Source organism: Diadema antillarum, unplaced genomic scaffold, assembly GCF_040938485.1.
Source record: "Diadema antillarum isolate AM-2024a unplaced genomic scaffold, OU_Dant_1.0 seq00001411_RagTag, whole genome shotgun sequence".
NCBI lineage: Eukaryota > Metazoa > Echinodermata > Echinoidea > Diadematoida > Diadematidae > Diadema > Diadema antillarum.
In genome coordinates this window covers 481,911-507,900 of record NW_027272165.1, presented here as the reverse complement: position 1 = coordinate 507,900, position 25,990 = coordinate 481,911, and the positions used below count along the sequence as shown (strand labels likewise).

Genomic DNA, 25,990 nt, shown 5'->3' with positions numbered 1-25,990 from the left:
TTCTTGGCTTACATATTGGAAATCAGGTTGGTTGAGATACTTCTTGGTTAGAGTGACTGTTACAAAATACACCTGTCAGACTTTAGGAATTCCACAATAACAGACATAAATGCATTTGAAAGAAAATTCCCTATTCGAACAATTGATGCTAAAAAAGCATTCTGAAACATTTGACTTCAAGCTTGACTGTAAAGGGGCAGTTAAAATTTAAGGACAGGTCAGTATCTAACAATCAAGCTTCTACACTGAGCCAAGTCGAAAGGGTTCTTTTTATTGAATACTCCATTCATTCTTCAATTGTTTCATTGCACTTTGTGTGGAAAATGGTCTAGTGTCAGCAATACTCTCTAAAAAATACATCACATTTTTATCAGGGCTGGCGGAGCATTTTCAAAAGTGTGGGGGCCCACTTCCGCGTTTCATGAGCTAACAAGCACAAAAAAAAAAAAAAAATGGTCCTCAGCTCATCTCTTCCCTTCCATTTCCGGGTTTCTTCAGCAGACAAGCACAAAAAAAAAAAAAAAAAGGTCCTCATTGGAAAAACATAACCTTACCATGCTCACACTTCAAAATCTCTATCTATCTATTTAGCGCCAATTACATTGTAGGTACTTCCGGGTTTAAAGAAAAAGTGTGGGGGGCCCAAAGTGATGACACCTTATGTATTCCTTTGTATGGTGCACAAAAAGTGTGGGGACCCGAGCCCCCATGGCCCCCACAGTACCACCGGCCATGTTTATGACACAGAATTTTTATCCCTCCTGCGAAGGAGCAAAGGAGCCACAAGGAAAAAAAAAAAAGATCTTTTGCAGGATCTCAAGCAAAACTTGTGAAGTTTTGTATCTTGCAGGAAGAATGCAGCTTGCCTATATGTACAAGCTACATGGAAATGCTGATGAGGGAAGGTGGCTGCCATGAAACAAAATGCATTTGTTTCATAAAATTGTACTTTGAAACTTGTGAGGTTTAAGACATGTACATGTAGAGATAATTCCCAGTGGAACCCTCTGCATTGATAGCAGAATGCCAGAAGGTAAAAAAAAAAAAAAAAAAAGACTCTGCACAGTGTTATTCCAATGGTTATAATTGCCTCTTTCATTCTTCCTAAACCACACAACGTTTCATTACATTTCCATGAAACACACACACCCAAGTCTGGCACTTGAACTTTGTAAAAGGGGGGAAAACCCTTCATAAAGAAGCAGTCAGAAACTGTAATGTCCAACACAGATAGGATAGCACCATGCCTAGGAAAAACTCTTCAACGGCCTTTAATAGGGAGAGTCTGATGAGAAGACTATATGCTGAGAAACAAAGAGAAAATGGAACAGAGAGAGAGTGAGAAAGTGAGAAAGTAAGGGTGGGAGGGAGAGAGGGAGCTCTGAAGAGGCCAGTGAAGGGGAAGAATTGGGTTGGATGATAGTCACTGCTTTGACGAATGGATACGTGTCGATGTAATGGGGGCTTTGATCTGCCCTTCCAATCAGTCACCAGAAGCAATTCAAGTGAGAGTGCACTCTCTGTCAAGTTTAAGTTCTATTTGGATTGCTCTTTGCCTCATGTTCATTATGTACGAAACTTTGGTGACATACATTATGTAATGGGGTGTTGGTGACGGCGTCGGGCGGCCATGGGCAGCGGATGGACGTACACATCGGTTGAATGGCACCAGCTGGTTTCAAAAGACAGCAGATGCTGATCAAATGTTTGCCCAAGCTCCTCTTGCCTATTCTCCCATCTTACATGACATGGGAAGCTTTACGTTATTATCTCAAGCATCTCCTGCCCTGTCCCTGGTTTAGACTGCCTGAAGAAGGGAAGGTCCCTACCGACCCAACTTTGCGTTCATGTCCTTGATTTTCATGACGCATGCACCCGTCCTCCAATCAACATACGATCTGTGAACTAGGGTGAAGTAGTTATCATATAGGGCAATATTTCATTATTCTTTTTTTTTATTGTTCTTCTGAAATTTCACAGCAAGTTGCTCGCAGTTTCTACGAGAAGAATGTAGCAGGACCTTTTAGAATACGGAATGACTTGATGTGACAGAAATTTGCCATTCTACATTAATCTTTGACTGAGCATGCAGGACAACTCACGTTGCATACATACTGTTGTAGTACATTCTCTAACATTTGCATCTGAATGTCTTCAAAATGAAAGGATTATGACTCATGTCTTCAACAGGAAATGATTGTGAAACATATAAGATCTATCCAAACCCATCACTGAACATCTGCCGCCTAGACAGAACATACTGTACATGCTATACACTTTATGAGTACAGTTTTCGTGAATCCAGACTTGAGAAGACAAATTTTCAAGTTCTTGATGAATTTGTGACTGAGAAGCAGAGTGATTATAGGCATGAATATTAACTACTTTACTGCTGACTACTATTTGTGCACTGCATAGACGGTGACCACACTGCATAAATGCATCTGGGGTATTACTTTTCTATGTTGTTGGTTTTCATTGTACCATTCAACTCTTTCCAATAATAGTTTGAGATAGCGAACGTCCCTCTTTATGTAATACTGCGAAACTACGGTGTATATGATAGTGTATAGGTGTGTAGGACAGGCAAAAGGCTCAAGTATTTTTTCCTCACAAAAAAGAGCAGAATTTTCCATAATATCATTGGCTGAAGCCGCAAATAAAGTGCAATGAATATCAATAAACCCTGTTTTCCTTCTCCTTTCTCTTTAAATCAAGACAATAAGGCAGTCTTAATAAAGCACGCTGCCTCACGCACGTTGCATCACAAAATGTCACATGCTCAAATTTCAAGATGCTGCACATGAAAGCCGAGTATGTCTCAACAGCACGGTGTGTGCAAAAAAAAAAAAAAAAAAAGGAGCAGACCGACCAAAGCAGAAAGCGCACAATCACCATGCACAACACTATACACTACAGGTACCTCAAGTGATTCCTCCCTCCAAAATAAAACAGCCATTTACTGACAGTGAGGCATTGAAGTAAAAAGACCTGTGCATCAGGTGAACAACAGCCTGGACCTTTCCCATCTTGGGTCAATCAAACACCAGGGTTCCCTGAAGTCCACGCATTTCAATTTTACTCTAAGCAAGTCCCTTGTTCTGCAACTGATCTTCAACCGTAATTTCATCTCTTGTCATTAAATACACTATTGTCGGATACCATAAAACACAATTTAGGATGTTTTTGCAGTATTGATGAGAGAGATATACAACAGAAAACAATGGCTACAATGCTCTGTGTAAGTGAAGAGAGCTCATTACAAGCATTGGAGATGCAGAAAATGAAGAATCAGAATGAAAAGGTTAATGGCATTACTTAAAATTCTTTTGCAATGGAAACATCCTTCACTGGAGTGGACTTTCTCATGAAGGGCTACTGATGAATGCAAAACTTTCAAATTGAATGTTTTGCACAATAATAAGAGATCATTAAGTGTGCATTTTTAGTAACATACATTTGTACCCATTACTTCTAATATTGCAGAAAAGTGGGTGGGTTGAATCATAAGTACAAATTACAGAACATTTGGTGGCAGCTGTGGAATTTCTTGTATACTATCATAATCAAGTTTGTTTCAAGTTAAGCAATGAACAAAACAATAGTACTTGAAAAATCTTTAATAAAAGAAGTTTAGTTCATACATCACAACACTGCAGTAAATGCGGTGCAAGCAGCTTAATAATGCATCCCCTGCAAATATTTATAAAAGAATTCATACATGGTATATATCATGTTTGTCAGCATGTTAACTGCATTAATGCTAGCTGTGTATACCTGTCACTATTCATTTATTTTCTCCCCAGTTTGTGGTGTCATTGTTTGATTTTTTAATGGAACTCACCAATCATAATCAAATGAGTGTGGAGAAATACACACTGACAGGATATTATATCAACCCCTAGGGAACAATAACAAAAGGAACATATAAAATGCCACATGAACATTGTTCTGCATCATACGCAATGTCGGATTACACTATTCTCTGGAGAAAAGGATAGCAGTGCTTCTCTTCAGTGGTCCTATTATAATGTCAATCATATCGTTTTGCAGGTCACTGCACTTTCTGATGAGATGCCATTGAGCTACCTCATGCCACAGGATGTTAGGTTTGATAGATCACATCTTTTAGCTACTGTTTCTGAGAAGTACATTACTCTACTTGAAATCACTGATGATCCCTTTAAGGCCTATTTGATTCTCATGTGATCAGATACGTGAACTTTATCTCCCTCTCCTTTCTTCCATTTTTCTCCCTCTATTCTTCCTTCATTGTTTCCTCTCTGGCGCTATTCCTCTCCACACCTGCACAGGTGAACACTCTATTCATTATATGTATTTCTGCACCTTCTCTGTGCTACATCAAACGAAACCACATGATTGCTACAAAGCAAATGCATCCTATCACATTTACGATCATTTGCTGCATGCATTTTCTCCAATGCATTATATCAAAATATATAAAACATTCCATTAATCCTTGAGCAAGTAATTAGTATCATACTTCATATCACATGCAATCACAAAGATACAGAAAACAAATAGTTGTAGTTAATTCTTGCAGTGTAGTAATAGTGTACACAGCTTGTTTGAATAGTTTTTCTTGTCTACACCCAACCTGCACACATTGTGTGAGGCTTTGTATTTGATCATGAAATATAACCAGCAACAGAAAATTCCTTCAAGCAGTTTCCCTGAGTTTCACTTGTGCGTGATAATGGCTCTTCCTTGTCATAAAAGTAACCATTTTGATGAATGTCTGTCAGCAATAGAGTGCCTTTGTTTGACGGACTTATTGAATGCATTATAAACATTGAATACAAACACTATATATCACGCATGAGGAAAAGCTGTTAATGTCAAGTTCACCCATTAGAAAATTAAAGGACCTATGTACATGCTACAACACATTCATACACAACTAATGTACTTACAGTGTATATGTGTGTGTCTGTGTGTGTATCTGTGTGCGTGTCTGTGAGTGTATCTGTCTGTGTCTAAAAATATAAAGAATATCTTAAAAATGCTTTAGAAATCTGAAATATAGTACAAACTTTTCCAAACACTCAACTGTGATTTTAATGCACTTCAGGCAATACGTGTGCTTAATTAAGAAAGTACACACACAAATCCAAGTGAACAAGTGAAACAAATTCAAACTTGGAATGGTACATGTACAACTTTTTATTAGGCCTCTATGAACAGCATACTGCTTGTCTGCATGTTTGACAGAATTATTCCCAAGTCACTACCTGTTCATCAGTGGTAGATATGAAATTACCCCCCCCCCCCCACACACACACACCTCTTCTCTTCACAGTAAGAGAGCATAAATACCACATTTGTGCTACTAACTGTGAGCAACATTGAAATACATGGTACAATGAACTTCTGTACACCTGTCGTGAAGACTAGATAGTCTAATTAAGGGGGCATTTATAATTCAAACATAAGGTTCAATCTTCCTCACAAATCTGGCAACTGGCAATGGTCTACTATTAAAGGGTGTAGCCATCTACTTTCACACACTGTTTGTGCTGCTTGCTGAGTTGTAATTCTTGTTTGTTTGTTTGTTTTTTTAATCTTTGACGTTTAACTTGAGGAAGAATAAAAAATGAGATGAATTAGTTAAAAAGTGATATTCTTTTGATGCACTACCTGTGAAAACCTGGCAAAGTTGATATTGATTAAGCATTTATTTCACAGGAACCAACTTGCTGTCAATTATTTTACTGTTTGAATTTTAAAAGGAAAGAGAATAAGAATAAGAATGCCAAGTACCAGGTAGGTTAAAATGTCACTTAAACTAGAATGTGGGACTGATATGATTTTCACTTTGCATTTATGTCAGTTGTTTGATTGCTAGTGCAACTCTCTTGGACAAGCCTCTATTCAACGCTGCACACTGGCACTGGTCCAACAGTCCAGGACCAGTAAAAATCACTGTCGGACCAGTAACTTTTTCACACATGGACCAGTAAAAAATGGAAAGACTGGGTACCTACTGGTCCGACAGACAGGTATGACCAGTAGGGAAAAAAGGGGTTAGTGTGCAGCCCTGCTCTATTGCATAAATCTCCTCTTTCTTTGTAAATGTGCAAAAGTGACAGTCAAGCATCAGTAATAACATCAGATATTTACTAGAAGGTATTTAAATGTGACAATGCACCTCAAAACAAACAAAAAGTCGCCAGACATGAATTTCTAGTTAAGAGCATATTCTGAAAGAGCAAACTTTAAGCTTTAAAGTGATGTATAACTCTAATCAAATGGACTCTCCTAACCTATCTAAATATTGGAAAGAAAGCACAAACTCAGGAAAAGTGTGAACTGAGAAAAGAGGCTCTGAAGTACAGTGTCTATTCAAGCGCTTAATCTTTACGAAACCGTGCTGGCTGTGCGATGAATGGGACAAAAAGAGAAGTAAACCACCAGAGTAACAACAATGAAGGGATTATCAGATTAAACTGAAATCACGCATGCCTCATCAACACATTCTGTTCATAATTAATGCCAACTTTCAAAGCAGTAGCACTATCCTTTCAAAAGTTATTAGAGTTGAAAGTGAAGAGTGTGGACATGGTTTTTCAGAAATGAAAAAGGGATTCTGAAGACACACCTAATCACACTATTCTACCAAAAATGTTTGAGATAAACTGCTAAAAGCTTACACTTTCCTGCCCGTTTTATGGTACCAAATTTTAGCATAATGTAAAAGAAGACCCGCTCTTTCAGAATATATAAAAAAGTCAAGTTCGGCTAGGTTGACCCATTTCACTTATTTTCAGTCCTCACGCAAAATCAGTGTGTGCGACTTTATGTTCGTTTTGAGGTGCACGGTCACAAATGCATTCAGCTGGCATGAATACCTTCATACTAGGTATTATCATGGGAATGCAATCATTCACTGCTGCTGAATGACTAGCAGTGAACTGCTGCCAAAATAAAATGTTACCTTGGAAGACTGGGAAAAAAAAGCAAAAAAAAAAGCTATTGAATCCTGCAGTAGCTATGTATCACAAATTATCACCATTTTGAAATTTTACCCTCTATGTGCACTCACTATCATATGCTTGGTAATGTCTGTTACTGAATGGCATACTGTACACTGTGGCTTTTATACAGTGGTGTGCTGATATTCCATACCAGCAACACATTACAGATCACATAAAGTGAAATGTTTCTCATCACAGAGTTGTCATATTATATGTAGAGATATTCCTGTCATATTTCTGCCTTTCATCAGCTATTGGCAAGACATTTACTGCATCACAGGTTTTCCTTCGAGAGAAAGGTTATAGTGAATATTGCGTCCCACTGGAGTTAATGTTGACTTTGAAATATAAGTTATAAAAGTGACAGCAAGACCATACTACTCTGGCCAATTATCACCAGAAAAGAGAAAAGTAAAAGAGGATATTGAGGGAGAACTACGTCAGGCAAAGTTGTGAAATAGTGTTGATGTAATTCTTTCCAGTGTGCATCCCATTGCAGCAACAAAAAAACAAACAAAATCAATCAATCAATAAGATAAAGAAATCATATGATTTAAAGTACAAATTATGATGGGCGGATTATAAAACTGTCTGTGAAGACTAGTAATAGCATGAATCAGACAGACTTACCCATGAGATCCGAGTCACTGTAAGTGTGGGAGTCGTAGCCAGAGAGTCCCCGCAGTCTGACTTCAATCTTGCTCATCCCAAGAGGGCGTTTCCCAGGCGAGGATGAAACTGACCGCTTGACCGGCCCCGTGGTTCCATTGGAACCCACAGAGAGGCTGTTGACATGAATGTTTGGGGTTGATACAGTCTTACAGTGAGGCACATGGTCGCAGAGTTTGTCCTCGTCAGAGGAGCTTCCCGCACTGGACGGGGGTCTCTTGTCCGGGTGCATCTTTAAGCGGTTGGTGGGCGAAGGCGGAGCAGACAGGTGCTGGGCTGGTATAATGGTAAATTGGGTCCTCACAAGCTCAGGAGAGGTTTCTGTGGTGTAGATGATTGGCGCCGTCATTCCGTTCATGACAACTTCGGGCGTGGTGGGCCTACTGCCATGGCCGTTTGCCATCGGAGGGGGCGTGGCAGTAGGCACCTGTCCGTTCGTTGTCGGGGGCTGACCATTCTGCAGTGGAGGGGATGCAGGTATTGGCGGTTGGCCATTTTCCTTGGGAGGGTCCTTTGGCAATTTGGTGATCCCCTCGTCGGTCTTCTTGCTTTGTGACTCCATCTCCGAGCTCTCTGGGACCTCAATCTCAATATCCTTTGCCGTACTCATCTAGAAAATGCAGCAAGAAAGAACCCTGATTAAAAACAACAATCTCTACTGTACACAAAAGTATACTGTACCTGAATCTTGTTAGCTTTGTTTAATACTTGCTGCTACAAAGGCATTGCACTGATCATATGTGAAAAGCACTCTCCATTCGAATACGTAGTTAAATTTTAAAAACATTTTAATCATGCCCATATGTTGAAAGGGATCAAATTTAGACCTTTATAGCAGTTGCACTCTTTGAACTTTACTGTATAATCTGTGTTTTCTCCAGGCTGCCATGAAAACACAAGAATCAATATTGCAAATTTTGAGTAATGAATACTAAACACGCAGCCTCTGGGGGCAACCACCTTGCAGTAGATCTTCTTCTGTCTTCCTACACTCCTACACAATACAATGATAGGGATTGATATATTTTGCTTGATTGTATACTTTCACAAGGTAGAATTTCAAAAAGTCAGATTCTTTGTCTGATAGTTTCACTTCTCACCCAAGTCTAGATGCTGTCTCTTTGCTATAATAAATGTGTTTACCAAAAGAAATCCAAAGAAAGTCTCCTGTTTGACAGTGTTCTTTTATGCATGCAAACGCCACTCTGCTGATAGGGCCACTGGATGAGTTGAGGCAACTGAAATGGCCACTTTATACATTCTCATCCATCTGACTCTTAATCTCACTTGAATGTTCTTTGAGCTCTTAAAGACAAAAGGTCTGCAGCGTATGAGACATGATAACATCACAAACAAATATTTGTACAGTCAAACCCTTCTATAGCAACCACCTGCCATATGCGAGCACTATAAAACACAAATCCTCCCAAGAGAAAAGCCAGTTTAGTGACCCTGTCTATAGCAGCCACCTGTCTACAACAGCCATCTTTGTCTCCCTTGGGGTGGCCACTATAGACAGGTTTGACTGTATTTGAGAGTTGCTCCCACACCTGTTCATGGGGTCTTAATCTTCTTTCAAGCACAATTCCTCATCATGTTCAAGGTGACTTGAATAGATATAAGTGCATTCAATCATAGAAGTCTCATCAAAATCAGCAAGTACAAGCATGTACACATGTACATAATGTACACCAGTAATATACACCAGAGTAGACAAAAACATTGAAAGGAAACTTTCAGGTTTCACATCGGTTAGCGGACATTGTATGGAAATACAATCGAAATTATATTGTGGACAATAATTTAGCAGCTACAACACATTTCATCCTAAATGTCATCATTGCTTGGAAATTACGTGATTACAACATTAACACTAGAAATGTTGCTATGGCGACAGGTATGCCTCTGCCTTGTCCCATTAATCTCCCAGTATGCCTACAGTATGCGTTGCCAATGTGAGACAACAATTTCATATGATTGGCAAGTAATGTTGTATTATCTGGCAATTATACACCAATTTTCATGACAATACTTTGAGCCACTTTCAAAATATAGAAACTGGTGAATCTTTGCATTTGATACCATGGCCCAAAACTTTCCCTACATTAATTACTGTGCGGTATTAATGCATATTATATAACACTAAAGAATACCACATGTACATTACATGTATACTGTTAACCCATTGAGGACAGACTGATTTTGCTGTACAACACGGATTTCCCATAGACACCTGCCCGAGCATTCTCAGGACTCGTCCTCAACAGGTTAAGAGTATACATTCAATTATTCCCAGGGTATGGAGAAAATAATGCAATGTCAGCATAAAATAGTGTTAATCTTAGAAATTCAACCTGACCTTTATGACTCTTGACCTCAGACTTCATGACCCAAAACTTTAAAGAAAATGTGTACAGGCAACACAGTTAGGCAATACATATATGTACAGTTTCATGAAGATTCAGACAGTACCTTCAGCCATATTTCAGAGATGTGGAGGAAAATTGTGAAATTTTAGCATTCTCACTTGACCTTTGATCGAATCTTTATATGACCCCAAAATCTTCTCCAGAGAATCCTAATCTAGAAATATCTATTGTATACACTATTAAGTTTTAAGAAAATACTTTCAACCATTGCAAAGCTATGAGGGAAATAGTAACAGTTGAACACTTGAGCTTGACCTATGTATGACCTTTGATACTGAGCATATTTTTATATGCCCAAAAGTTGATGGGCACAGGTTGCTCCACTCCAATGATATGCCAACAAATACATCAAATGGTTTAAAGTTACATCATCCACAAAATTGATTACAGATCATTGATGAACGGACAACCCAAAGACATTACAATGCCTCCTTACTCTCTTTGATTTCAAAGAAAAGGGAAATTTAGTGAAAATTGGTATACAGATCCTTGGGAGACTTGTGTGAATGTGTTATCACCACCTCCTATTCACAAATTAGATGGCTGAGACTATGTTGTAGTATCCCTGTTTTTTATTAAAATACATTGTGCAAATCAAAAATTACACAATATTGTCATTATACATGTAGGTCTGATTTTGATGAAACCTGCCTCTACCACTTTATTCACCGGATTTAGGGCTATCAATCAAAGCCAACTAAAATGTAATGTAAGAAAACAAACACCAAGTCTGGATGAGAATCATATCACAATAGAACCAATTATTTAACACCTATAAATAGATCATTGTCATTTGATTGGTTGTTTAATACGGGCCATTTGTCCCATTTCACTGTTACGTCATCATTCGTGTGATTGTGGCTCCATTTACCGGGCAATATTGCATCCATGGGATTTGCTCCATTGCATGCACGCTGAGAGCCTGACACACTACGTATTTAAAGTAAAACACTTGCGTTTGCAGTGTGCATGCGATCAAGCATATCAACAGACAAGCGTTAGCGTATAGGGCTCAGTGAGCACTCTCTTGATCTCACACATTCTCTCTTGTTTCTGCATTCACAAAACATCAAATGACAAGGACCTATTTTTAGGTGTTACATAAAAACAAAAATAAATGTGTTTCATTCGTGCAATGGACAAGTATTTCATTTGATGAAAGATGAAATTATTCATCCTTTCAATCACTTTATCTTTCACCTCATGATAATATTCTGTCCATTGAACTCAGAAACATTCATTATTTGTATTTTACAACAGTCACTAGAAGTCTAGGATGGGAAGTCAGTTGCTGGAACAGAAAACTCACAGGAAGTCCAGCTGGTGGGTCCATTCAATAAAAAGCAGCCTGGGATGGGAATGCTTTATGAAATATCGCAGCAGAATATTTAAACAGGAAACCCAGATGGAGGAGTCTCTCAGAACAAAATGCAAGCACAGTATGCGGGTACATCGACAGTCTGACTAAAACAAAATATATATGCAATCTCATCATCGAAAAAATCTCACGCATGAAGCCTGGCTAATTCATGATCTCGTTCCCAAGGAAGGTTAATTTGCAGCCCCAATCCTACCCCCTCCCCCCCCCCCAAAAAAAAAAAAAAAGAAGAGAAAGAAATGTCTGTGGCATGATCCCTCTCAGAAAAACAATGCATAGCTGATAGCACACACCTCAAGCCCGTAGGAGGCGGATCACAATCCTCCCATTGCTCTGCATAATGAACGATTTTTAAAGGTAGTTATCGCTCTCCTGCATTAGCCCCCCATCTTAAACACAATTGCTATATCAAGTGATAAACAACACTCCATGCATAATTTTTCACAGGTGTGGTATGAACAAATTCCAATGGCAGCATTTTTTTTTTAATGCCTTCCCACTTTTGAAACCTCTGGGTATGGTGTTTGAAAGCCCTTCCAGTGTGATTGCAGCTTCCCAAAGAACATTTAATGCAAACAGCAGCCTTCTCAGCTGCCTCGACGTGTGTGTTGACCTTGGCATCACTATGAAGTTTGCACTCACATCAGAAATCAAGCAGTAAACAAAACTACGTGTACTGTTCCATTTACAGCCATTATATATTAAATGATAAACAGACAACACTAATTGGCAAAATTTGACTTCTAAAACGGTTGGACAATGAAAAGGGGAAAATATCAAAGAATATTGTCATTTCTCACAACCATGACACTTTGACCAATGGTATAGCCTTTGCTATTCTGATATTACACCTAAATATCACCTTCATTTTGGGAAGTGGTACAAATATTAAGCAGAAATAAGGGCTAAAGTTATAAACCTGGTATTGCAACACAACACTATTTCTTTTTACAGTAGAACAGCAAATTTAACGAAAGAGAGATACAAAGCAGTTACAATCTACAACATTTATAGGATACTCAGAAAATTATTTTCGTTATGATGCACAGTTACACACTGCCATTATGTCTGCCAAATATTAGTACACGGCAATAATGATCCCCATGCCAATTCAGCTCTGTCATGACTTTTCAAACCATAATACATTAATAGTGATAGTAACAATACATTCATTTTTTTTTTAACATATTACAATTTTGAGCAATTATTCACAATGAGATAATTTCCATCCATGAACTTGTCTTGTGATTTTTTTACATCTTCCTTGAACTGGTAATTCACAGTGTGGTGCTGCTGTCCGTGAGTGACAAAGAGATCACTGGTGTAGTGTGAATGTGAAGATTAATCATTTTGTGATGCTGAACACTGCACTGCTGAGCTCATCATTGCAATAACATTTTCTTTCATAAAGCATTAAAACATACTGTCACCCAATATTTCATAACCCAGGATACAGCACTTGACAAATCACAGATGAATAAATAATTCAACAAAATGGCAGATTTCTATTTCATGCCCCAGGTACTATAAACCCCATCATGTGTACTGCTAGAAATCTACCATTTCATGATTGATATTTAGCAGAGTGGTCCATTGCCATCCAATGAAATATTATTGAGAGTGTACAAAACCTAAAAATTTTGGAGACTATTACCCCTGTACATGAATGCAGATTTGAAAGGTATTTTATACATATTACAGACATATTTGTATGGTAAGCAATAGTTTGTTGTTATTTTAAAGATCGAAAGCAATAGCAAAGGAGAAAAAAACTCACATAAAAGTAGACTGCATGGGAATGAATGATTAAGACATGTATTTTACTCTGCATCTTGCTTTGTCTGCAACCTGTGTAAGGAATCACAAAGCAAGTTTTACACAGTAGATCATGCTTACACAACTGTACTGTACGCAAATGCTACATGCTTGTGGATGAAAGATAACTTTCTAGTGCGGATGCAGATGTATTTCACACATACTTAAATTTCAAGTGCTCATGCATTCTCATGCATACAAATGAAGATAAACACAGACACGCCTATTTAAAAGTCACATTTTAAAGTGACAGAATCCTCTAAAGATCCCTGGACATACACCTCAATATGTATGATGAACTCTACCCACAGTTCACTTAACTCCACAGCAACGCCGGCGGAATAAATTGACGATCATCCTCCTATCAACCCAAATTGATTTGGAAATGAAAACATTTAAGCCCCGAAAAGCCGAAATCTCTGTTAAACATTAACGACTAGTGGCACGAAGGGACTTCAGTCGATGCCACCACACTACCCCACTTTCAATCAATCTATCCAGACAGCTCTCCCCATCTCTCTTTCTCTATCTCTCCAGCTATCTCTTTCTATATCTCTTTCTCTCCCCTTCTCTCTGTCAGTCTTTTTCTCTACCTATCTACCTAGTATTTCTCTTTTTCTATATCTCTCTTTCTCTATCTCTCCCTCTCTTTCTCTATCTCTCCCTCTCTTTCTCTATCTCTCCCTCTATTTCTCCATCTCTCCCTCTATTTCTCTATCTCTGTCTCTTTCTCTCTCTCTCCTGCAGTGCTCAGCTTCTGCACTCACCACAGTAGAGAGTAACACTAGAGCGAGTTTCAAATAATTGATCTCGCTCTTCCCTTAATTGCTGGATTATCAGAAAAAGCCATGCTACTACGGCAAACTGGATGGCGCTTCAAGATCAAATCTCCGAAGTAGAGCATTGGCGTCCATGCCATGGCATGGTAAGACAAGGCATAGAGAAAGTGTCGCCATGATATTTCTCTACCTAAAAAAAGCGACAAGCTCCCTTACTCTTCGTGAAAGCAATCTTTCAGCAAGATTCTTGTTCTCAGTTAAAAACATGAATATCTTTTGCAGGTGAAGCTTTCTTCGCTGATTACTGGAGTGTACTGCAATGTTTACTGTAAACGTTTATATTTCTTGCATGATTAATTTTACGTGCTGAGCGAGTAAAAAACATATTCGCGGGTTCTTGAATTCGCGCTGCCCCAAATGTCGATCCATTCAAAATGTGCAGAGAAAATTTTGAAGATATTTTCTCGCATTTTTTAATTCGCATGAGCTAGAAATAGTATGAAATATGCGAAAATCAATGTATCACAAACATGTTTGTGTTTACAGTACTTATTTATCAAAATTTGTAGTCAATGGAAATACATGGCTACTTTAATATGCCTTTGTTTTCCTTTGTTTGTGATGAGGAAATAAAGAGCTCTGCATTCATATCCAACTCACGGCTATCAAGTATCTGTTATTTGCTATTTCTATTCAGCTTCAAAAAAAAGTACCTGAAGCACCATTTTTGTGTTTGTTTTATGACAGTATGGAAGCATAATGTACATTCGCAGCAAATAAATAGCCCCTTGCCAGCAACTTGGCATAATTTCAACTGACAATAACATTGAGTTGGAGATAAAAACCTATTCAGTCTGCATCTCTTGATTTGCCTGGAATCCTTATTTCACTTCTAAGTCTTTTTTTTTTCTTATCTTTTTTTAACCTCACTGTTAAAGGGGCTGTACAGTACTGGTTGAGGTGGGGATTCATGGTTTTTACATTCCTAAGTGAGATAATGAGAAACATCTTATGAAACATGAAAGAGCATGTAATTGTAAGAAGGATTCAACGTTTATTTGACGAAAATTGGTTTTCAATTGGCTGAGATATCCAAAAGTGTGATAATAATAAAAGACTACATGCCCCAACTTTATTAGGATCTCTTTGTTTCACCTTGTTTTTGGATATCTCATCCACTTCAAAACCGATTTTCATCAGATAAACTTTTGATACCCCTTAGAATTGCAAGCTCTTTGACATCTCATAGAGTGGTTTCTGAATATCTCGCAAAATGTTAAAAACTAAATCCTCACCTCGACCAGAACTGTACACACCCTTTAAAAGAGCAGTTTCTTCCCTGCTCCACAGAGAACCTCAAATTTGCTTCAAAATCAAAAATATCAAAGTGCCAACCTCTCTATCAGGAATTCAACTCCAGCTAACGAGAGAGGATCCTCTGCATACAAATTAAGATCATCAATGTGGATGAAAGCCACCTTCTCAATGTACTTCCTGCACAGGAAAATTTAATAATTGGCATCGTAATGACCAGTATAAATATCAGCAACAATATGACACGTATGAACACTGTGTGGTAACAACACACATTGCTTGAATCCTCTTCTTGCTTGAGGATGCCCATAAAACTCTGTACTGAATGAAAATTAAGAGGCAAGCTATCCACTTTGCCCAGGAAATTCTGTGAGGCGTATATCGCTGTGTGTACTTTTCGAGTGCAATTCGCGAGCAAGTCTGACCCCGAGAGATTCTAGATTGTGACCCCAGGGATTGATGTAAGGAATGAATGAAGCAGGAGTGTGAGTTGGGGGGGGGGGGGGGGGGGGGGAACAAGAGCCTGTAATAGCCTATCACATTTCATTGCTAGCAGTGCTGCACCATTCAAGGATACAAGTACGCACATCACTGACAAAGTTCTGCAAGCCATTTTGTCAACAAACACAACCACAATTAGACAGAAAATGGCCTAAAAAAATGAAAGGCAAAGACAGAGATGTACAAAATTCACACTGCTCTCAAAAGTACAGGGACTTTGAGTTTCAGATTGTGCTATGCCGGATCAGAATAAACCTTCCCCTCCCCTCCAATGCTGTTAAAGTGAATATTTTCACATGAATAATTTTTCATGCTTGGCAAGATAAGATACTATGTAAATTTCATGTTTTCTCAATTCCACAGAATCAACACATTTAATCAGTGAAACATATATGACAAGCAAAAAAAAAAAAAAAAAAAAAAAACTTGCATGCTTTCATTTTTACACTAGTTAGTTTCAGGTCTTGCAAAATGGGTGAAAATTTCCACACTGCAAAATTTTCCACTTTTATTGTAATAATCATTTCATATTCCAACTAATTTAGTTACCGAAGAGTCACTGCGGTTGAACGAAGACCTGAAAGCAATGCAACTATAATGTAAAGGCATTTATTCTAAGTTTGCATGCTAGCTTTGTTTTGTTTTTTTAAAGACAATTCCTATTATGCTTTGATATCTACAGTGTAGCTCAATATAGGAAAAGTATTAAAGCATTGAATGTGAACAACATTGTAACAATCATTTCACTTTGGCAAATGTAATTTGTTTCGAGCAGATTTGTGTACTGTGCAAATGTTTCGTTCTACAAACCTTGGGTAACATGCATGGGCAGGCAAGCATGGGAGAAAAATGATATCGCTTGCTGAAACTGTATGTTGTACATCTCAAATCCTACATGTAAGTATGTACAAAATGCATGGATTGAGATGCTGTCTACCGATAAAAGCCATGTACTTTCCACTGACAGGGCCATAAAAATCTGCAGCCATTAAGGGATGGCTATTCATTCCCTCCAAGTCATCCGGCCGAGCAGGTTTGACTACAACTACTCATTATTTGTCATCTGCTGAGTACCAATGCATACATATTACAGCTTGCCGACAATAAGCTTTCTATATGTACAATTGTAGGTGAAGCCTATTAAGATCAGAGTAAAACAGCCTCAACTTTGTTCGACATGGCTGATAACCACCATTAAAGAGACTAGCAAAACTAGCGTGTAAAATTTGCTTCCAATAGTTTTTATGCTTTAAACAAAATACACCACTTGAAGACACCAAAATCCAAATATAAATGAGGATTGACTGAAGTTAGAAGGCATCAGTGAAAGTTAATGAAATTTTTTCTTTTATTGCTGTCCATACATGATGTCATGAACTGTGCATTGTGAAACTTTGAAAATTTAGAACTTTTGAATCAATCACACTTTCACTGATGTGTTCTTGCTGCTTTTACTCAATCCATATTTACATTTGGGTTTGGGTTTCCTTTTAATATGGATCCAAATGAACATTGGAGTATAACATGCTGCTCTTTATACTAATCTAAAACTGAAGTGAATCTGATTTCTAGTCACCCTACGTTTTTGTCTGAACTTTGGCTCTCCCTTTAAATGTTCAAATGTTTTCTTTTCCCCTTATTCTGGTGTTTGCAAACAGTGCACATCCTTCATTCATGTGCCTTCATGAATACCAAATTATCACAGGGGTACAAAAAAAAAGAAAAGAAAAAAAAAGAAAAGAAAATGGAGATGGACTGATTTACGCATCGCAATGCAAATCACATTTTAACAATGTTTTTGTGTCCACACACACAAGGAATAACGGTTTCACAAATATTGATTTTTCTGAAAACTGTCAATACCAGGTGTGTGTGGATAAGAGTAACAAGTTTCTTAGGACTTCGGTGGATCACAAAATTGTGTCCATGAGGAACATACATGATAACCTGGAAGAAACATCTTTCTTTTTTCTTTTTCTTTTTTTTTTGGGGGGGGGGGGAGAGTCAACAGGTTATATTTTATCATCATGTCGATCTTATGGTACAGCAGTCTTCTTGCTAACAAAAGTTTTTAAACACATAGTCAGGTTCAATATTTCTCACTGTTAAGATAATATCACAGTGCTGCATATTTTATCATCATGTTGATCTTATGGTACAGCAGTCTTCTTGCTCACAAAAGTTTTTAAACACATACACTCTGTAGTCAGATTCAATATTTCTCACAGTTAAGATAATCACTGTGCTGCATGTAGGAGACAGAACATATTGGCATCTGATTATCAGTGGTTTTCGTTCCATGAATTTTTGCCTGTGCATCAAGTAATCCTAAATGTGCATGTACATGTATGTAGGACACTTTAATCAGTTTTTTTTATGCAATGCAAGAATTTTCATATGACTTGTTCCAGGACAATATCTATAGATCAGGCAGATGAACTACAGCCATACATTCAGTTGATTAGGACTGCAGCAAAGAACTTCTTGGCATGAAGCTGTAACTTCTAAAAAAATTTTTTTGACCAAACAACTCTGTGAGACATGGTTCATCAATGTGTCAGCCATACACAGATGTTACAACTTGAACAGCTTCGTTCAAGCTTCGTTCTATTCTAGTCCCCAGTTTGGCGCTTTTGTAACTGAAATTTCACTGAGTCATGCTTCCATATACTGTAAGATGCCTTTAATGGGAAGAGCTAAAAAAATTTCAAAAGGAGTTAAACAAAGAAGTGGAATAAGAAAACCAATTTCACATGCTGTCAACACTCACTGTAGCCAGCAACAAGCACGCGATGACTAAAATCCCCCAAATCCGACAGAAAATGCAGATATCAAGGAACAAACCACGGCTGCGTAGTGGTGGAGTGAGCCTTCGGTGATGAAATGAGAAGGGCTGATCCTGGGGCAAGAAGTTTTAAACGTCCACCAAGAAGTTTATGGTAGGATGACATCAAAGAGAACCTCTTGACAGTAAGAGCGAGGGATGTTAAAGTGCTGGCCGGCTGACAGTCTCATGATTATTTAAACAAGAAGCAAAACTGTTCAGTTTTCGAGCAAAAATCTGCCCAATGGTGGCATGAGGTGATTGGCTCGGGGTGCACATCTTATTAGGGTAGCTGACATCATCCACATTTGAATAAATTTCAGACAGTCTTGACTGACCTCGTCTGTGCAGTGACTGTACACTTGGTGGCAACCCCCTCTCCTCTGACGGGCCTACTGCTGCATCAGGAACGAGGTGCTTTGCAACAGTCAACATCAACAAGGGACCACTTGATGGAATGAATGATTCCAGCCAGCACAAATACTATTAAAGTCTACCTCAAACAGCTATGAGCTTTAAGGTATTCAAACTACTGCTACTTGTACTTGCCTTCTCCTCACTCAGATAATCTGAAAATTCTTTTGCATATGAATAGATTACGCCGAATATCTCATGAGGCTTTCATTTTTGTACGTTCCACGAGTCGGGTGCTATTTGCGAATTTTAAAGCACGCAAAAATATCAACTCCGATCCTGACATGAATGTGACATACAAGCATACATATTTTCTCCTTTCAGTAACATACAGTACTGAAATCCATGATCGCTTGTTTAATCACTCATGAAATTGTCGGGAAGTCCCCATTCAAAAAAAAATTAAGACTCGCTATTCATGCCGTGATGGAATCAGCATACCATGTATCACATTCCACAAACAAGTTTACCAGTGAATGACTGCTGCTTGGGATGGTTTACAACAGATCAGATTATCAACAAGGAAATTTGTCCATGGTTTCAAATGTGTTTACACTGTGAGCTGACTTTTATCCAGTATCTAGAAATTTACCGCAAATGCGAATAACTAGAAAAATGCCTTCCCACTAAACACCTGTAGGCAATTATCTATACCTTAATTGTCAAACTGATGGCTACAAAGTTCTAGAATGTTTCCTCCTTGGGTATATATTTTATTTTTTGGTAATTTTCACTTTGTACTGATATATTTAAAGTGTTCATAATTTAATATCAAACATAAACTTTGCTCATGAAAATGCATGGTTACATAATTTGCAGTGACTATTCCACGCCAAATGCCTAAAATCATTACCATTAACACAAGAAAGGATTAAAAGGCCAAAAAAAAAAAGTAAAAAATCAAAATTAAGTTTTTGTTGTGAGATGTTAAGCATGAAACAGCTTGCTGCTGTCCTTAAGCTTGTTTGGAACTTTTGCAGAAGTACATGCAGTATAATATTTCTGTCACATATTGCAAGCATATGCTCATATGATCAAAGAAGAGCATATCCAGTGTCAACTCATTTCCTTTTGTTTTGCATTTGGAATGGATATGACGATATGTGTAATTTGGCAATCATCTACTTCATCATCCCACAGAATGCTGTAGTTCTACCATAATATCCAAACATACAACTATGACAGGAAATATATGAAAGTATCACAGAGAAAATTCTCATTCCTTCTGCCAAACTGAGAGGTATAATCACAGAAGAATGGTGGTAATCTTTCAAAAACATTTTTTTCTCTCTCTCTGAAATCTGTGCACAATCAAATCATGATTATCATCACAGAAAAAGTTCTGGTGCAAAATTACCCCATGAAAAAAATAAAGACAATAATGGCTTGAACGCCATACATCAAAGTACATTGCTTTTAAAAAGTTAAGCTGGATTTAATAGATAACATGCTAATATTTTCTAAGTACAATTATAAAATGGCGTTCACATTGTAAGAGGCCACAGAGTATCCATCTTTTGAACTGAATGTGATCCTGTGACTAAACTCTACACTGTTATTTTAGCACACCAAGGCCACAATGTGATTTTATATAATACATTTACATGTATGTCAAAACATATATTATATCATACCATTTTTTTTTTCTGAAGTAAAGTAATATCAAAGATATCCTTGATATATCGTGAGGAACAGAGTATTTTTTCCGACACTGTTGAGGACAGGCTGATTTTGTTATTTCCAACACACATTTCCATAGGCACCTGCCCGAGTATACTCAGGACTAGTCTTCAATAGGTAACAATGAACAAAGCAAACTACCACTATGCATATTTGAGCATACATCATAGGCCACAAAGATCATTTGATCACAAAGACCACTTCATAAGTGTCCAGCTGATGTCAGGTTCAATGAAATACTGGTAGCAATGTTGAATTAATATGAACTCCTTCAACACAAGCTCATTTGTCCATATGTATACACGTATGTCATTGTTCAGAAGCTCTTACAGCAAAGTCTCTCAAGATGGATTTCTTTCCACAGCATGTTCTCTCCTAAAATTGAAAAAAAAAAATAATAATGTGAGCGGCACACATTTTCATGTCAATTGTCATTTACGGTACACACTTTGTTTGTCACAACCACTTTTGACAAAAAGACATTTACAGATCCTGAGTGAAGCGGTTTGGGAATATCAATCACGATATCAAACTAAATGCCTTCTTGGAAAGGGAGAAGAACCATCATGGAAAGACTCTTGGCTATCAAAGTCACCCTGGATACTAATGTCCAGTGTGGAATTCCTGTTTGTTTTTCTTTTTCTTTTTCTTTTTTTCAACTTTTTTTGGGGGACACATTATGCTGCAGAAGGCTGTTTTTATCACACGATGACAATATGCATCGCTGCAGAGAGAAGCAGTGAAAAACAGTTGACAACCACAGTACACTATACACCACATTATTCTATCAGCTATTCTCCAGGTCAACCCTTTCACAATATTCAAGTAGTTCATGGAACCAGTCATGGCCTCCCACATTCACAAGACATGGTACTGTCTGGTTTTCATGGACTTCACATCTAGACACAAACAGAAACACTTTCTTGATCCCGAAAGCAAACAGGTTCTATTCCAAATACTTCGCTATAATACACAAGTGGAAAAGAGTATACAGACCACCTATAACCAGACTTAAAAGTAAAAAGAAAAAAGAAAAGATGAAAAGAAAAGAAGTGGACAGTCTCCTATTGTCACAAGGATGTCTGGAATGGACTATTTGTCCACGACAAGTTGAGGATAAATCGTCCACAGTTCCCGGCACTCAAAGACTGGAATGTTTGCGTCCAAGATTAATGTGCACGGTCATTGTTTGTTTTCGCTTGAAAGGGAGACACATTCCTAGTGAAAGCTGTTCTGTACTGACATTAAACTGTCCAAAAATCAACGTCACATCAATGCAAATCACACTGTAATAGACACAAGGGATGCATAATGATAGGGTGTGATGTAATGCACAGTGTCTGTCACGTGTACACAGGCATTGCTTTTGAACAGGGCCTCAAGCCTGATGTGCCATGAAAACAGTTACACAACATTTTTTCATGCCCCATTGAATGACCTACATTACCTCAAGGTTTCTTCTGACCAGATGTCACACCAGCAAAACTTACTGATCAATGGTAATAAGATATTGTGGCATATTTTACATGAATGTTTTGTATGGAGAGACTCTGCAGCTGACTACTGATGGAAGGATCTGGAGTTGAAAGTGTGTATATTGATATCACTAGTATTGGATACACAAAAGGCGAAAAACACAGCAATGCATTAAAAGGACAATAGACAAAGATTATAGCAAAACGTACACTATATATCACTGTCAGTTATTAAAACACATCACAAAGCGATGATGCAGGCACAACAAAGTCTACACAGAAATGAAATTTTAACTACACGTAATTGTCCTATAGACTGTGAGGAGAAACAGCTACTACACTACAAAAATTTAACTTTTTTAAGTATCAAAACTTTGGTAAGAAACATATTGTACAAACCATGTGTACATGGACATGATATGAATTCATCTAGAATTAATTACTAACATAATACTAATTTGTTAGATTATCTTGCAAGTGGCTTTATTCACAATAGAAAAAAAAAGAAAAAATGTATTATATGATTCTTAAACCTCTTCAACAAAATAATAAATGAATAATGAATATTGAATAATATTGCAGTCAATGGCAGTCAACATTTGGTTTATACATTGTACAGCACATGGCAAGTGTCACGGTAATGACAAAAATCCTGCTTCCTAATTGACTATTGCTACAAGAAGTTGCTATTATAGCAAGAATTACTAGCCTAAATTACTATCCTAACGTTTTTGGTTTTCTTTTTCAATGAAATAAGATTGAGATGCTAGATTCTGAGGACATGATGTATGAAATTGATTACTACACAGTCTTGTAATTCACCTTTACTTGGGTTGCAAAAATAAGAATGTCGCTTCAAGGAATGCCAACAATCGTTGAGCCTCTCAAAATTACACGTACTGGATGTGATGTGTTTTGTTTTCTTTTTTCTTTGTCTCAGGTCATTCCAAAAATTCCTGACCCCCAACGCCAACAAATTCTCATTTCTTTGCCGTGACATATCAATTTCAGCATCCGTGCACACACATGAATATTTGAGGGTATTCTTCATTTCTCCCCCAGAGCTATACCTGCAGGCTGTCTCTCCGTGCTTTGGACCTGTGCCTACACATAATTTGATCGGATGTGCGGCACATCGACATGCCAGAGAGATAAGCAAATCGCATTAACGAAATAAACATCACTGATTACTAAAAGCCTACTTTTCTCTCTCCCTGAAAGCGTGCTTTAACAGTTCTGCCTGGCTCCTTGATAGTATACAATGTGTTGGCACACACGAGCATACACAGACACACACACACACACACACACACACACACACACACACATGCACACATACATTATGTATACAGGTAATATTCTATGTATTTGTATACACAATGTTGAAATTAATTGTAGTCCAGATTACTATAAATCAAATCTTGCACCCTCTTCCTTTTCAAAACTCATCTATGACAACCTCCAAAGCCTGCCCACATTGGACACAGTTTACATTTTGCACAACCTGACAGCAACTAATGACGCAAGCAGAATGAATACCGGAACTGTATCACAACAACAGGAATAATAAAGAAGCAAGTGCAAATAATGCAAGCAGCTCATTACCGGGCTATCTGATGAGGAACCTATCCATCAGTCTGAAGATATCAATAAACTGGTCTATTTTGCTGCGCACTCAACTCAAGTTTGTGCAAACATCCATCTCAGCGCTACATTGTAAACACTTGCATTAGATACAGTAGGGAGGTTCTTTTGTTCCCCGTCGTTTCTTCTTCGCCATGACATTACCACTTTTAAAAAACATCCACTTGCAATACAAAAATATAAGTCTAATGCAACTCTGATGATGGGGTTCAAAGTCTCAAAACTACAATAGATGCACTTTTATAGAATGATATGAACTCATACCATCCCCCCCCCCCGACACACAGAGACCACACACAATTCAAAATGTAACCCTAATTTATTGTAGTTTCATATTTAATGTTAAGTTTAGAAGGAAGTGCGATGTACCATCTTTCTTTCTTTCTTTCTTTTTAATAAACCTTTCCAATTTGAGTGATTCCCAGGTCTGCATATTGCTGGTGGCAAGTCAACATGAAGAAAAAGAGTAGAATTTATTTGTATGCAGTGCATTGTCAGACAAATTGTCAGACCCACACCCATCTGTATTCAGAGTATAAAGTGTGACTAACATTTCTAGTTGTTGATTGTGCGATCATTGCGTGTCAAATCCAAATCTACATGTCTACAGTGTACATATTGAGAACTTTGAGGGAATTTGGCATTATGGGCTTCATAGTGTAATCAATCAGTACCATGACATGTCCTTGGCAAAATCTCGCAATGTCCCAAGTCTTCTCTCCTTATTTTAAAGCTACAGTATTATACACAAAATGCAGAAATAGGGAAATGACCAGATTACAGTCAAAGCGCCATCTTATTCACGAGAAAAAGAGAGCAAATTTCAGTTTTTTTAATTTCCTTTCTGAAGCACTACATACTGCAAGTACAGGTCTGCTAATGAAACAAAGAAATCACTGGAAATAATGTCATGGCAGTGAACAGATAACTGATTTCCTGGTGGTGAAGTTCCATTCCATAATTTGACACAGCACTTGTACACATATATTCAAATCAAGGGAATTCCAAAAAAAAAAAAAAAATGTCTCCCATGTTATCACATAAACAGTACATATATATGAACATAGAGTTCAACAAATAAGATGAATTTAAACCAAATGCCTTCATGAAACCAAGCACTTCATTTTATACAGCACAGGGTGTCCTTGTTTACTGCAAAACCAGAAAATATTCGCAGCATGAAACTTTCACTAATTGGAGTGATGGCCTTTTTGGTATCATAGAACTTCTGTATTGCAAATTGCTGTGTACTGGTGAACAGCATTGCATCGGCATTCAATGCCCTGTGTTTAACAGACATAAACTTTTGAGTGCATTTTGCTTTCACAAATTGTGGCTCCGCGAAAAAATTTGTGAAAGTTTCATGTTCTCAGAAAGAGTACCTTTCAATTCAGTATTAAAACATTAATGCAATTTGCGCATTGGTCGTAATTTCAGTTTTATATTGTTGTCAAGAATCGAGTGTTGTGATGCTCATGAAATGAAAAGCCCTTTCAATCTGTCCTATTGACTCCCAGCCTCTTTTTAGTCTGAGACAAATACATTCCCTCATTCATTCCTTCTTCATTTCTTTCTTTTCATCATTGCTTTTAATCATTATCTATAAGACTACAACTACAAACTTTTCAACTGTAATAAGCAATGCCAAAAGAGCTTACATCTAAAATGCTTAAATCTATATCATTGACACTAAAAGTTATTTATTGGAACAGTGCACTTTCTGAAATATGCTTTATAGGCTTACATGTACAATAGATTGTCTCAAAACACACACACACAAACAAAGAAGCAGCTTCACACATAGACAAACACTCAGACAAAGTAGCACACACATATGATTAAAAAACCACATGATCAAAGTATCAAAGCGGCTGTATTTCTGTTCGTCAAAATTGTATAATGTTGGCAAAATATACAAACCCTGCTGAATGATTGCCGCATTGATGTAGTAGGCACATCAAAATAGATACAAATTCGCCTTTCTTAACATTTAAAGGAAAATCACGAACTGAACATTCTCTGATTTAAAAAAAGTAAGAAAAAAGAGCACACACAACACACACACACACGGTA

General features: G+C 37.6%; 1 pseudogene; it reads right to left on the bottom strand.

The window, feature by feature from the left end:
• LOC139709194 (solute carrier family 4 member 11-like) overlaps nt 1–7,860 on the bottom strand; it is a 208,963-nt pseudogene extending 201,103 nt beyond the window's left edge.
• Between the last annotated feature and the right edge of the window lie 18,130 nt (nt 7,861–25,990).